The sequence below is a fragment of the Notamacropus eugenii genome, chromosome 1 (genome assembly GCF_028372415.1).
Source record: "Notamacropus eugenii isolate mMacEug1 chromosome 1, mMacEug1.pri_v2, whole genome shotgun sequence".
NCBI classification, from domain to species: domain Eukaryota; kingdom Metazoa; phylum Chordata; class Mammalia; order Diprotodontia; family Macropodidae; genus Notamacropus; species Notamacropus eugenii.
Genome location: NC_092872.1, coordinates 259,523,513 through 259,535,111, shown reverse-complemented (window position 1 = coordinate 259,535,111; position 11,599 = coordinate 259,523,513). Strand labels below are relative to the sequence as shown.

The 11,599-nt window shown below is 44.7% G+C and overlaps 1 long non-coding RNA gene across 2 annotated transcripts; it reads right to left on the bottom strand.

The window, feature by feature from the left end:
* Nucleotides 1–231: 231 nt before the first annotated feature.
* LOC140517459 (uncharacterized) lies at nucleotides 232–7,587 on the bottom strand. Of its 2 annotated transcripts, none has more exons than XR_011971590.1 (3): nucleotides 7,348–7,587; nucleotides 1,769–1,877; nucleotides 232–299 (listed from the first exon to the last, which is right to left on the bottom strand). It is a non-coding gene; the product is annotated as an uncharacterized lncRNA (long non-coding RNA). The 2 variants fall into 2 exon arrangements; XR_011971589.1 differs by lacking the exon at nucleotides 7,348–7,587 and adding an exon at nucleotides 6,425–6,594.
* Between the last annotated feature and the right edge of the window lie 4,012 nt (nucleotides 7,588–11,599).

Sequence of the window (11,599 nt, the reverse complement as noted above, 5' to 3'; positions counted from 1 at the left end):
CCTTTTTAACCTGGGAGATTTTCCCTTTTTCCTTTCATCTTGAGTAATTCCAAGGAGTAATTCCAACCGATAGAGAGTTGGGTTACTCACCAGCGCTAAACCTCAGATGCAGGGCAGTTGTCTCCAAGCAAGACAAAATTCCTGGAGATGATTTTTAACTTGGCAAGTCCCAGATAGGAGGGGCACTGCTTCCTGGACCTGGGAATGGGGATAGGCTACAGGGGAGGGCTGATTCCTAGGGTTATTTTATCCTTCCCTCTCTGATGCTCAGTTGAAGAACTTTGTAACTCTCCTTGAATCTGAAAGAGAGAAGGTTTTTAATTGTGGGGATCTTATCCTGAAAACTCTGGCTAGGCTTAGTGTACAGACAGAATGAAACCTATATAGAAATAGGGGTCATATCTGTGAGTATTGTGAGGGAGGGAGAGGAGGGTAGGTATACAATACACTAAAGGTGTCTGCCACTGCTTTGGGACCAAACTACACCTTCTTTCAAAGCCTTTTTCTAAGTTTTTTTTGGAGGGGACAAGGGGTAGGGGAGGACAGAGGCAGGTCTAGAAAAGCCTAGAAAAGCCTTAGTTGGACAGGCTAGGTCTTAGAGACCAAGCAGCCCTGGAACCAGTGTGTGGGAGTGGATGTAAACCCAACCCTTTGTTCTGGGCAAGTTTCATGGCCAGGGGCTTCACTGGAGCCTTGTACCCAACTACACCCCTGGAATGGGAAGTCTGGACCTACTATGGGAGGGGAACCATGGGGGACCCAAGGTACTAGGGTGGATCACTGACATTCCTGGGGTGCTGGGGGAGCTCTCTGTCAGAACACGACTCCTTTCTCAAGGCAAGTCTGCTGTGTCTTATTTATAGGCTGAGAGGGGGACATCTTGGGTATGAACAGACTCTGGATAGCCCCCCATCCCTGTAAAATGAGGAAGATGGGACTAGATGAGGCCTGATCTGGCTCGGACATTCCATGTGCCAAGGATTCTTTCAGCTCTCACATTTTTGATGTGTCCCAAAAGCAAAAAGAGAGGAGGTAGTCCAAAATCTGGAGACCCTGGTGAATGAAGCTAAACTTCAAAGGCATTGAGGTGGGGCCCAGGCTGTAAAGGTGGACCTGACCTTGAATTAGAAGGCTGGAGGTCATCTGGTATGATGGGAACAAAAATACAAAGAGAGAGCTTGGGCTTTATTTTCTTTCCGCCTCCCTCAGTCTCCACATCCAGATAGAATCCCCATGTTCCAGTGGTGGTCCCCTAGGGCTGTTTCTCCCTTGGATGGCATGGACCCACTATACTAGATTTTCCTGGCAAGGCCAGGGTCTTCCTTGGTGGGCTTGAGGTGCTAATCCTGCCATATAAGGCCAGCTTTGAGGGGGTGGAGGTTCTGTTAATCCTTTGACTAATCCCCCTAAGTGGCTACATTTTCAAGTCAGTTTGGATTTACAGCCTGGCTACTCTGGGTTTCAACCTCTCCCTCCACCAAGTGAGTCATTAACCTTGATTGACTTGGATTTGGACCCCTGGCTGCCCTACCCCAGCCTCCAGCTTTCAGACTCCTGATTGGCCTGCCTGTGGAAGGAGGAATGACCTTTATGAATGGGATAATGGGATCACCAGAGTTTGAGCTGGTAATGACCTTAGGGAGACTCTGAATGGAGCCCCTCAAAACTCCAGGACTGAGTGACTTGCTCACACAACTAGTAACTGAGCTGGGATCTGAACTCAAATAAGCCTTTGAGGCCCAAGCTCTTTCTTATAGAATCATCCTACCTTGGAGAGCATCACCTGGATATCACCTCTAAGAGTCTGCTCCTCTGAGTTCATCTCTCTTCTTCCCCCATCCCAGTCCTCTATTGGAGGGGTGGATTCCATTTCATAGCTGGAAAAACAGAGAGAGGACCGGGAAGAGATTCACCCAAGGTCAGAGTCCTCCAGTTAAATGCTTTGATCAGTGATAGAAGGTGATGATTTTATTAGCTGTCACTGATAAGGAAAGAATCCCAAATTGAGGTGTTATTGAGGGTTAAGTCAGAAAAGGGCCTTACTAGACTGGTCTACAAATTTCAGAGAGGGAAATCCATCAACTATTTATTAAACACCTACTATGTGCCAGGAATTCAATAGCAAAAGTATAACAACCTTTATTGTTCAGTGGTTTCAGATGCGTTGTGCATTTTCACCTTCTGCTAGTGCCTTCCCTCTGAGATCAGTTCTTATTTATCCTCTATCTTCTTGGTACAGTTGTTTGCAAGCTGTCTCCTTTATTAGATTGGGAGCTCTTTTGAGAGCAGGGTTACATTTGTTACCTTTCTTTATATCCCCCAAACTTAGCACAGTACCTGGTACACAGTAAGTACTTCATAAATGCTTGTTGATATTGGTAGTAAATAATACTGAGTTGTTGGTGGCAACTTGTTGCCTTTACATGGGAGTTTATATTTTAAAAGAGGGCTTGGCAAGAGGGCAATGTTTAACTCAAAGGATTGAACAATTAAAGGTAAAATTTAAGGCATCCCAGGAAGAGCCACTATTTTGACAGGGGTTTCTTAGTGGCCCTCAGATCATCTCCTGTAGGTGACCACCTATTGCACTTGAAAATATTTTCTTCATCCATTTTGTTTTTCTAGAGTGGATGGTCAGGCAGATTTTTTTTTTCCTTTTTCAAATATGTCTTAATGATGTCTTTGGGTTTTACATCATTTCCAGGAAACTTTCTATTGTGACAAAGAAAAAGATTAAGCAAAACAGTGCATGCAGTGACTAATTTGCTGATACATACACCATAATGTTCTAGTAGTGCTCCACCTCTTTGCTGTGGGTGGGGAAGCTGATTCCTCTCAAATAACAATGGATTTCATTGAGAAGACTCTGAAGCACTTGGTGTAGTGGCCACCATACCAGCCCTATTGTCAATAAGGATCCTTCTTGGACCATATTTGGAGGTAGTGTAGTAGAATAAAAAGAACACTGGATTTGGAGTCAGAGGAACTGGGTTCAGATCTTAGAATAGTTGATGACCTTGGGTAAGTCACTTGACCCAGATGGACCTTCATCTTCTTTTTTTATAAGAAGAGAGTTGGACTAAAAAATGGGTCTCCAGCAAACTAGCCATTATTTTCCTTTTTCCATGTCTTAGCTATGCTCATCCTAAAAAGTCTAAGGTCTCCCATTGCAACCTGGGCCATCTCCAGTCATCCTGATGAATATCTGGTCACTGGATCCAGATGCTCAGGAGGAGAAAGTGAGGTTGGTGACCTTGCACAGTCCTCCCTCACTCAAAACAAAGTCAAGTACAAGTCATATCATCATTTCTCTGATGTCACAGTCTTTGAAAATGATGAATGAACACAATGCTCATCCTTACCCTCAAACATGGCATCTTTGTTTTTGAATTTTATTTTATTTTAATTCAAAACTTAACCAAATACATGAGCATTCCCATATACAGAGTAGAAGAGAAAATGCAGATTGTACATGAAACTGTTCATTTCTTTTAGGCATACCTTACTTTAAAATAACGCTTTGATGTTTACCAAGGACTGTACATAAATTATCTCATTTGAGACTCACAACTACTCTGTGAGGTAGGTGCTATTATTTTCATTTTTACAGATGAGGAAACTAAGGCAAGTTGAGTGACTTGTCTATGGTCACACCAGAAGTGACTGAGGTGAGATTTGAACTTGGGTCTTCCTGATCCCATGTCCAATGCTCTCATCCATTGCCCCACCTAGCTGCCTAGGAAAAATACTTGGAATATGCACATAGAATCTTGAGGGACTCCACAGGCATTTAAGTTAACTGATACCTGAGCAGGAATCCCTTTTATGACCTCCCCAACAAATTGTCAACTGGCCTCTACTTGAACACCTTCAATAATAGGGAACTCATTATCTCACAAGGCAGTCTAGTTTCCTTTTGCATAGTTTATAAGAAGCTTTTCTTGATATTAAGCAGAAGGTACCCTGTTTTCAACTTCTAATATCTTCTAGATCTGCCTTTTGGATCCAAAAAGAACACGGCTAATCTCTCTACCTCTTGAAAACTATTTTCCCCCAAATAATTAAATAATTCAACTAATTAAGGGCAATGTTTTTTATCCTACTTAAAGCTTCCCTTCTCCAAGCCGGGTATCTCCAGTTCTTTCAACTGGTCTTCAAATGGCATGATCTCAAGCTCTCTCGCCATATTGGTGACCCTTCCCTAGGGATGCATCTTATATATGTCCTTCCCAAAATATGGTGGGTACTCAGGACTGAATACAGCTCTCTACATATGGCCTTACCCCATCCAAGTCTAATGGGACTGTTGCTTCTCTTTCTGGGCACTGTTGGCTCATACTGACCTCACAGGGCACTAAAGTCTCTTGTCCTTTTAGTCTAGACTTCCCTTTCCTCTTTCATATTTCTGCAATTGCCTTTTTTGGACCAAGCATGGGAATTGATTCTTCATGCCTGTGATCTCATGGATGTGGGCACTTCCTCTAAGGCCATGAATTACTGCCCTTTCTATGCCATTTTATGTTTGTCCCTTTTATTCTGTTTTCGTAGATATACCCCCACCATTCTATGGGCATGTATGGCAATGGGCCAATATGGCAGAGTAAGCAGAAGTATTAGAATCTAGTTCTCTTTCAGTAAAAGATCTAGGAAATGGACCAGACTGGAATCTTATTGGGAAAGCTACCAAGTCACAGTGTCCACAAGGAAGCATTCCAATGCCCAAGGAAGGTCAAGATAGGGCACCAGAAAGAGACAGCAGGGGATCCTTGAGAAAGCACTGGGTACGGAACTAGATGCCATCTGGCAGCTGTGCTGACCATCACCCAGTGTTGAGTCACAGATCCAGGGTGGAGAGGAATGGGCATGAACCTTGACCCTAACTGTGACTGAGCAAGGAACAAGTTCTAGCAATCATACCATAGCTGTGTGGATGGCTCTTCTCCCATAGCATCTCAGAGCAAAGGGGAGCAGGCACTTCTATCCCTCTGAACCCACAGAACTTCCCAGTGGGCCAATAGTGACTGAGTTAGACAGCAGTCTGCTCAAAATCCCAACCCAAAACTCAAAGAACTTGAATCAAGACAGTAGTAAATAGACCTCCCTGCCTCCCATCACACCACTTTGGGAGTACTGAAAGATGGCAGACCCCAGCCAGAGTTAGAAAAGCAGGACAGCTCAGGTCAGATATTCCTCTCCCCCAGAAGTCTGCAGAGCCTAGCGCTAACATAAATCCAAAGCTGAGAAGTAGAATCAAAGAATGAGCAAACCAAAAAAAGAACCTGAACATAAAGAGCTATCATGCAACAGAGGAGCTGAAAACAAGCACAGGAAGTGAATGAAACCTCCCACTAGGCCCAGGTGCAAGTCTCACAGATCATAGAGTGATGGAGTTATGTTAGAACACAGGCTGTTCAGTCTGGGAGGGATCTTAGACTCATCACCCCTATCATTTTACAGATGAGAAAATGGACTCAGAATGAGGACCAGCCTGACTTAAGGCTACCTGGGGCCAGTGACTGGAACCCAGTCCTCCCAAAGCAAGCTCAGAAAGGCAAGATGGCACAGGATTCAGTCCTGAGGCTGTCATTCCCATTGGAAGGGGAGGAAAAGTTCAAGCTTCTGCCCAAATACCAAGGACTTAGACCATTTTTCTTTTGGCTCATTTTGTTTATGCTTTATTCTGACCTGTAGTTTTCTACTTCTCTGTCAGGAGGTGGAAGTTTTGATTCATCAGCAGACCTAAGAAATCCAGACTGGTCATCAAATGTTGTTAAGCTTTTGTTGAGTGCTTACCATCGGCCACAGTGGATGGAATATTAGTCAGGAAGAGTCAGTAGTTCAAATCCTACCTCACATATTAGCTATCTGTGTGACTTTGGGCAAGACACTTGATGTCTCTTAGTCTCCTTTTCGTCAACTGTAAAATGGGGGTAATTATAGTTCCCTCCCAGGTGTTATTGCAAGGTCAAATGAGCTTATACGAAATACTTTGTAAACCTCTTATCATCACCAATGCAAAAACAAGTACTGCTGCTGCTACTGTTACTACTACTGCTGCTAGTACTGCTGCTACACTGCGGCAGCTACTGCTGCTGCTACTACACTACTACTACTGCTACTACATGCCAGACAACACAACCGATTGATGTTTCTAATGTAGTCTTCCCCTCCTTTGGGTAGTCACTGCATTCATTATCCTCCTGGTTCTGTTTACTTTATTCTGTATCAGTTCTTAAAGATTCTTCCTTGGTTTTTCTGAATTCCCCCCTTTCATTGAGTCTGACTAGTTCCAATGTAACATTAGTGCATGTCACTCCTACAGCACAATTTCTTTAGGCAGGCCCCAGTCAGTGGGCACCCCTTTTGTTTAATGGGCTGATTCTCCTGAGATCAGAAATCTTCGGACCCTACCAACTCTCCCTACCCCATGTTCCAGCTGCAACCCAGAGATGGTTCTGTCTCAGAGGAGGACAACATGCCCCCGACAGGGACAGTGGGCCAACAGGACATTGTGGCCACAGCAGCTGCCCACTGCAGAGGCCTGAATAGCTTCACAGCTCACCGAAGAGACGGCTGAATTCCATTCAGGCTGAATGGGTGCCCACCCCCCACCCTTTTCGCTCCCCCTCCCCCCAGATGACATTTTCATTGCAGACTAACAAGGGGAGAAATCCAATTACATCACAAAGGGGCCTCCCTAATAGTCCATTCAGCATGTGTGTGCCCGGTGGGGCCCCTGCAGAAAGGGGTTGTAGAGGGAAGCCCCAGAGCCCATCTATCAGCGGGACAAAACCCGGGAGGGCTACACTCACCCTCCCTTTGTGCACTCCGGGAACCAAAAGAGCATCAGTGGGGTTCGAGAGACAGAGAGGGAGAGACAGCAAGGGCCTGGGAGGGGAATGAGTGTGTGTGTGAGAGACGGTATGTGTGTGTGAATGTGTGTGAGTGTGTGAGAATGTGTGCGTGAACACATGTATGTGTGTGTGTGTGTACTTGTGCGTGTGTGTATATGTGTGTGTTCCTGGGGAAAGGGGATATCTTTGACTTGCTGATTTGGTGACGTGGAGAAAACGGATGCCTCCCATCTCCAGAGACTTTAGGACGATAAAAAGGAAGTGAAGGTTGTTGTGTGGTACAGTGGAAAGAGCTTTGGCCTTGGGATCAGGGAGCTGAAATGTTCTCCCTGTCCTATACTCCCCATGTGACTTTGGGCCACTCATTATTTTTTCTGTGCCTCAGTTTCCTCATCTATGAAATAAGGGACTACTTGGCCATGAGGTCTCTTCCATGATCCTGTCTGCAGCATGATCAAACCCTGAAGGGTTTAGGGTGGGGAGGATCACTAACCTTGCTCCCTGATGGGAGGCTGCCTGGGGGAGAAATCTGGGAGGTCTCTTCAGTTCACCTAGTTCAGCCTTGGATCTCTAAGCACATTTTTGCACTTGGCCAGGATGGCCATCTTCACAAGCATCAGTAGCAGTAGCTCACATTTCTGAAACACTTTCAAGTTTACAAAGCACTTTAAATACATCTGATGCTCACAACAATCCTGGAAAGTTAGTGCTATTTTACAGATGAAGAAAATGACTTTCAGAGATATGAAATGACTTGCTCAAGGTCAATCAATCAGCATGAATTTACTAAATGCTTACTATGTACCAGATACAATCCTAAATACTGTGGAGATAGTGCTTGCCCTGAAGGGCTTTACGTTCTACTGGGGATGATATAACATATTTTATAGATAAGGACACACAGCTACTAAGTATCTGAGGCAGGATTTGAATCCAGATCTTAACTCAAAAAATTGCACTACACTATCTCCATTCCCAGGGACAGGCCCAGAGATGTTAAGGATTCCCTTGGTAATGGAAACCTTTCAAAAAGTTTCTCTTTTTCCCTCTTGGACTTCTGCTACAATCTCTCTTTATTCTAGGTTCCTTTCCTTTCTCCTTTCTGTTTGTCATTTCCTTCTCCAATCTCATCTCCAAACTTCCCTCTTCCATCCTCCCTGTTGACTCCAATCTTCCCCTTCCTTTCGTCCCAATATCTTCTTTCAGTGAGAACTTCTCCCTCTTTCACCTCCTTTCATCTCCTTTCTCTTTTTTCTTCCTCTTTCACTTCCTTCTCTTGTGTTCTCACTTTCTTTCTTCTTATTCCTCTTCAAGTGACTCCAATAGGTTGGTCCGAAGTCTAACTCAAACTTTCCATGAGATGCAGCCATCAGAGAGAGACAGAGAGAAACAGACAGAGACACAGACAAAGAGACAGAGAGACACAGAGAGACCTAGAGAAAGACAGAGACACACAGACAGAGACAAAGAGACAAAGGCAGAGACACAGAGAGAGAGACAGAGAGTGAGACGGACAGACAGACACACACAGACAGAAAGACAGTTCCAGGTCCTGCACTACTTCTCACATTTTGACTCTCCCCTTGGGGAAACAATGGGGTGTGGAAGAAAGTGCCCTCAGGATGGGATTTAGAAGAAGTCGGTTCAGGTTCTGAATTTCCTATTCACTACACAATTTGGGGGAATTTACTTGCCCTCTCTGAGACTCAGTTTCCTCTGGAAAATTAGAGAAGATGTATCAGATGAATAGTAAGGTTTCTTCCAGCTCTGACCTTCTGTGTTCTAAGGTCCCTCCCAGCTTTGTTTGACCTGTGTTCTAGGTTCCTCTCATCTCTGACATTCTCTGTTCTAAAGTCCTTCCCAGCTCTGATACTCTATGTGCTAAGAATTGTCCTGGGGTAGAAGAATGATCTGATGATAAGATGACAGGCAGGAGAAAAAAGCTCCCATCAATGTAAGCTGTACTGAGAGAGAGATGAGGACCAGACAGGGAGATGTGGTAGTTCTCGGCCCTGGTCAGACCACATGTGGAATACTGTGTCTAGTTCTAGACACCATAGTTTAGAAAGGACATAAGCTGGAGAACATCCAGAGCAAGGTGAGCCAGTGTTGTGTGGGCAGATCCAGGGAAGGAACTGAGATGTGTGTCCTGGGGAAGGGCAGACTCTGGAGGGAGCTATGAGAGCTGGACTTGTCCCAATTGGCCCTAGAGGGAAGAATCAAGGGAGATAGGTATTACAAAGAGGCAATGTGAAGATTGATGCTAGAAAACACTTTCAGTAAGAACTTTTTTTGGAGTGGGGAGTGATCAGGACCCATGACTCCATCTGCATGGGGAACTCTTGCTATGGAAGCTCCCTCCACTGACAGATGGGCATTTCTCTGTAACTTATACTTTTATTTTCTTCTTACATATTTTTTGCAAGGCAATTGGAGTTAAGTGACTTGCCCAGGGTCCCACAGTTCCTAAGTGTCAAGTGTCTGGTCTGAGGTAAAATCTGAACTCAAGTCCTCCTGACTCCAGGGCTGGTGCTCTATCCACGGTACCACCCAGCTGCCCGTGTAACTTATACTTTTAGAGAACTGTTGAGGGCACTGAGGGTCATGGTCTGGTCCCACAGCCAGAGAGGCACTAGAACCCAGGTCCTCTTGACTCTAAGACCAGATTTGATCCACTCATCTTCTGAAATGCTGCCTCTTAGTTGTTTTTTTAGTCATGTATGACTTTGCGATTCATTTGGGGTTTTCTTGGTAGATACTGGAGTGGTTTGCCATCTCCTTCTCCTGCAAGCCTCTCATTTGGAGGAATCCAAAAAGCAAACTAGTCTGTGTAGCAGCCTTGGCATCTCTTTGAAGGAGCCTTATTTTCTCCAACTTGCAGATGGTCTGCAGAGCAAATTTTCTTTTCAGGGATGGATATCAACAGGGAGCGATTGTGTGGCTATGAGTTGGACTCTGTGGCCTTAGTCTATGACTGTGATAGGAATGTGGGTCCACTTGTCTGGAAGAAGGAGAGATATGACATTCTGATTTCATGGGACAGAAGAATTTAAAAGTAGAAAAGATATAATGGATCCAGAGAAAGGAAGGGATCTGCCCCAAATCTCACAACTAGCTGCAGTCATGCACCACAGACCACATTATTTATCTTGCCCATTATTGGTTTAACAGCCTTCCTTATTACAAAGGCAGAGATTGGGGTGGCTCAGTGCTGGACACTCGTGGTTCTGAACAACCCATAACCTGCCAAGCTGGGAAGACAGACCCATATTTCACCCAGGCTTCTTGCTAGATGTTGAGAACTGCATATAGGAATGTTGCCTCATGGCGCCATCTGGTGGGAGACTGGGTCAATGACTCATGGATTCTGCCTCTGGAAGTCACTGGGAACTCAGGCTTGCCAGTCCTCTCAGCAACCTGAGAGATGTTCTATCCAGTTCTCTCATCTGGGTCACTATCCCTCTGGCTCCAGAATGGAAAGAGGAACACAGTATTTGCCCAGTTGGAAGGGATTTTAGTGCTCATGGTATGCTAAAAATGAAAGTGAGGCTCATAAAGGTGTAGTTTTTTGCCCAAAGTCACAAGGTGATCTTGTGGGTCAGTAATAGGTAATAATGTCCCAAATTTGAACCCAGGTCCTTTGACTCTCATATATGTGGGAAAATAGGATATGGTGGCAACAGTCATGAATGGAAGGCTGTGTGTGTGACAAAAAAGACAAAAAGTCCTAATGTGGCAAACCCCCTGCCCTCACCCCACTCTCTTAGCCCAAGAAATGCCTACAGGGAGTGTAGTAGGGTCCCCTGAGGGAAGGGAGCAGATTAGAGAAAGCCCTAAGAAGGGAGAAGGAGAAGCAGCAGCCAGGGCCTGGAGACCATCTGCCTTTACATTGGCTGTCCCCCATGCCTGGAATACTCACAGAATCCCTCACATCTTTCTGGATGCCACTCAAGTGTCAATTTCTGCTCCACAGTGCGTCTTCTGATCCCCTCTACTGCTAGTCCTTTCTCTAACTAACAACCTTGCATTTCATTATCAGTATTTATTTTGTGTAGACTGACATGTGTACATATTGTCTTCTCTTAGAATTTGAGGACAGAGACTGTTTTATTTTGGGTTTTGTGTGTTCCCCGCACCTGGCATTGTTCCTGGCACATAGTAGGCCTTACATTCTTGTCTTTTGTTTGAGTGGGTGCTAAATGTGCCACGCACCAGAGCCATAACAAAGGGGAGATAAAAGGACATTTGTCTCTGGTGCAACAAGCTTGGGGACCCAGAAAAACACATAAAATATGTATTTCTTACTCTGAGCACACCATGTCATTAGGCTGTGACTGAGGTATATTTTAATATTATTGCCCAGGTTTCAGTTCATGATGGAGCTGCCTAGCACTTTGCTAGGCTCCACAGGGGAGATAAAAGAAATATGACCTACTCACTGCTTCCCAGCAGTTTCTACTCTGGGTAATCTAAACAAATATCCATGAGAGAGCAGATGCTCCAGCCCACCTTTGCCTCCTATAAAGGCATTTCAACATGGGCCTTCTAGAAATGATGTTTTTGCTTTAAGGAATAATAGGAACCTCAGTCTAGGGAAGAGGGGAAAAAAGATACAGGAAAGTCCTTAGATAAAAGCTTGGAATGGATGATGCTCAGTAACCAGTCTCTTGATGGAAACCCGGTGAGATTTTGGTCCCCTCTATTTGTATCAGGTGATGCTCTAAAAAGAAAAAAAATTATTGATA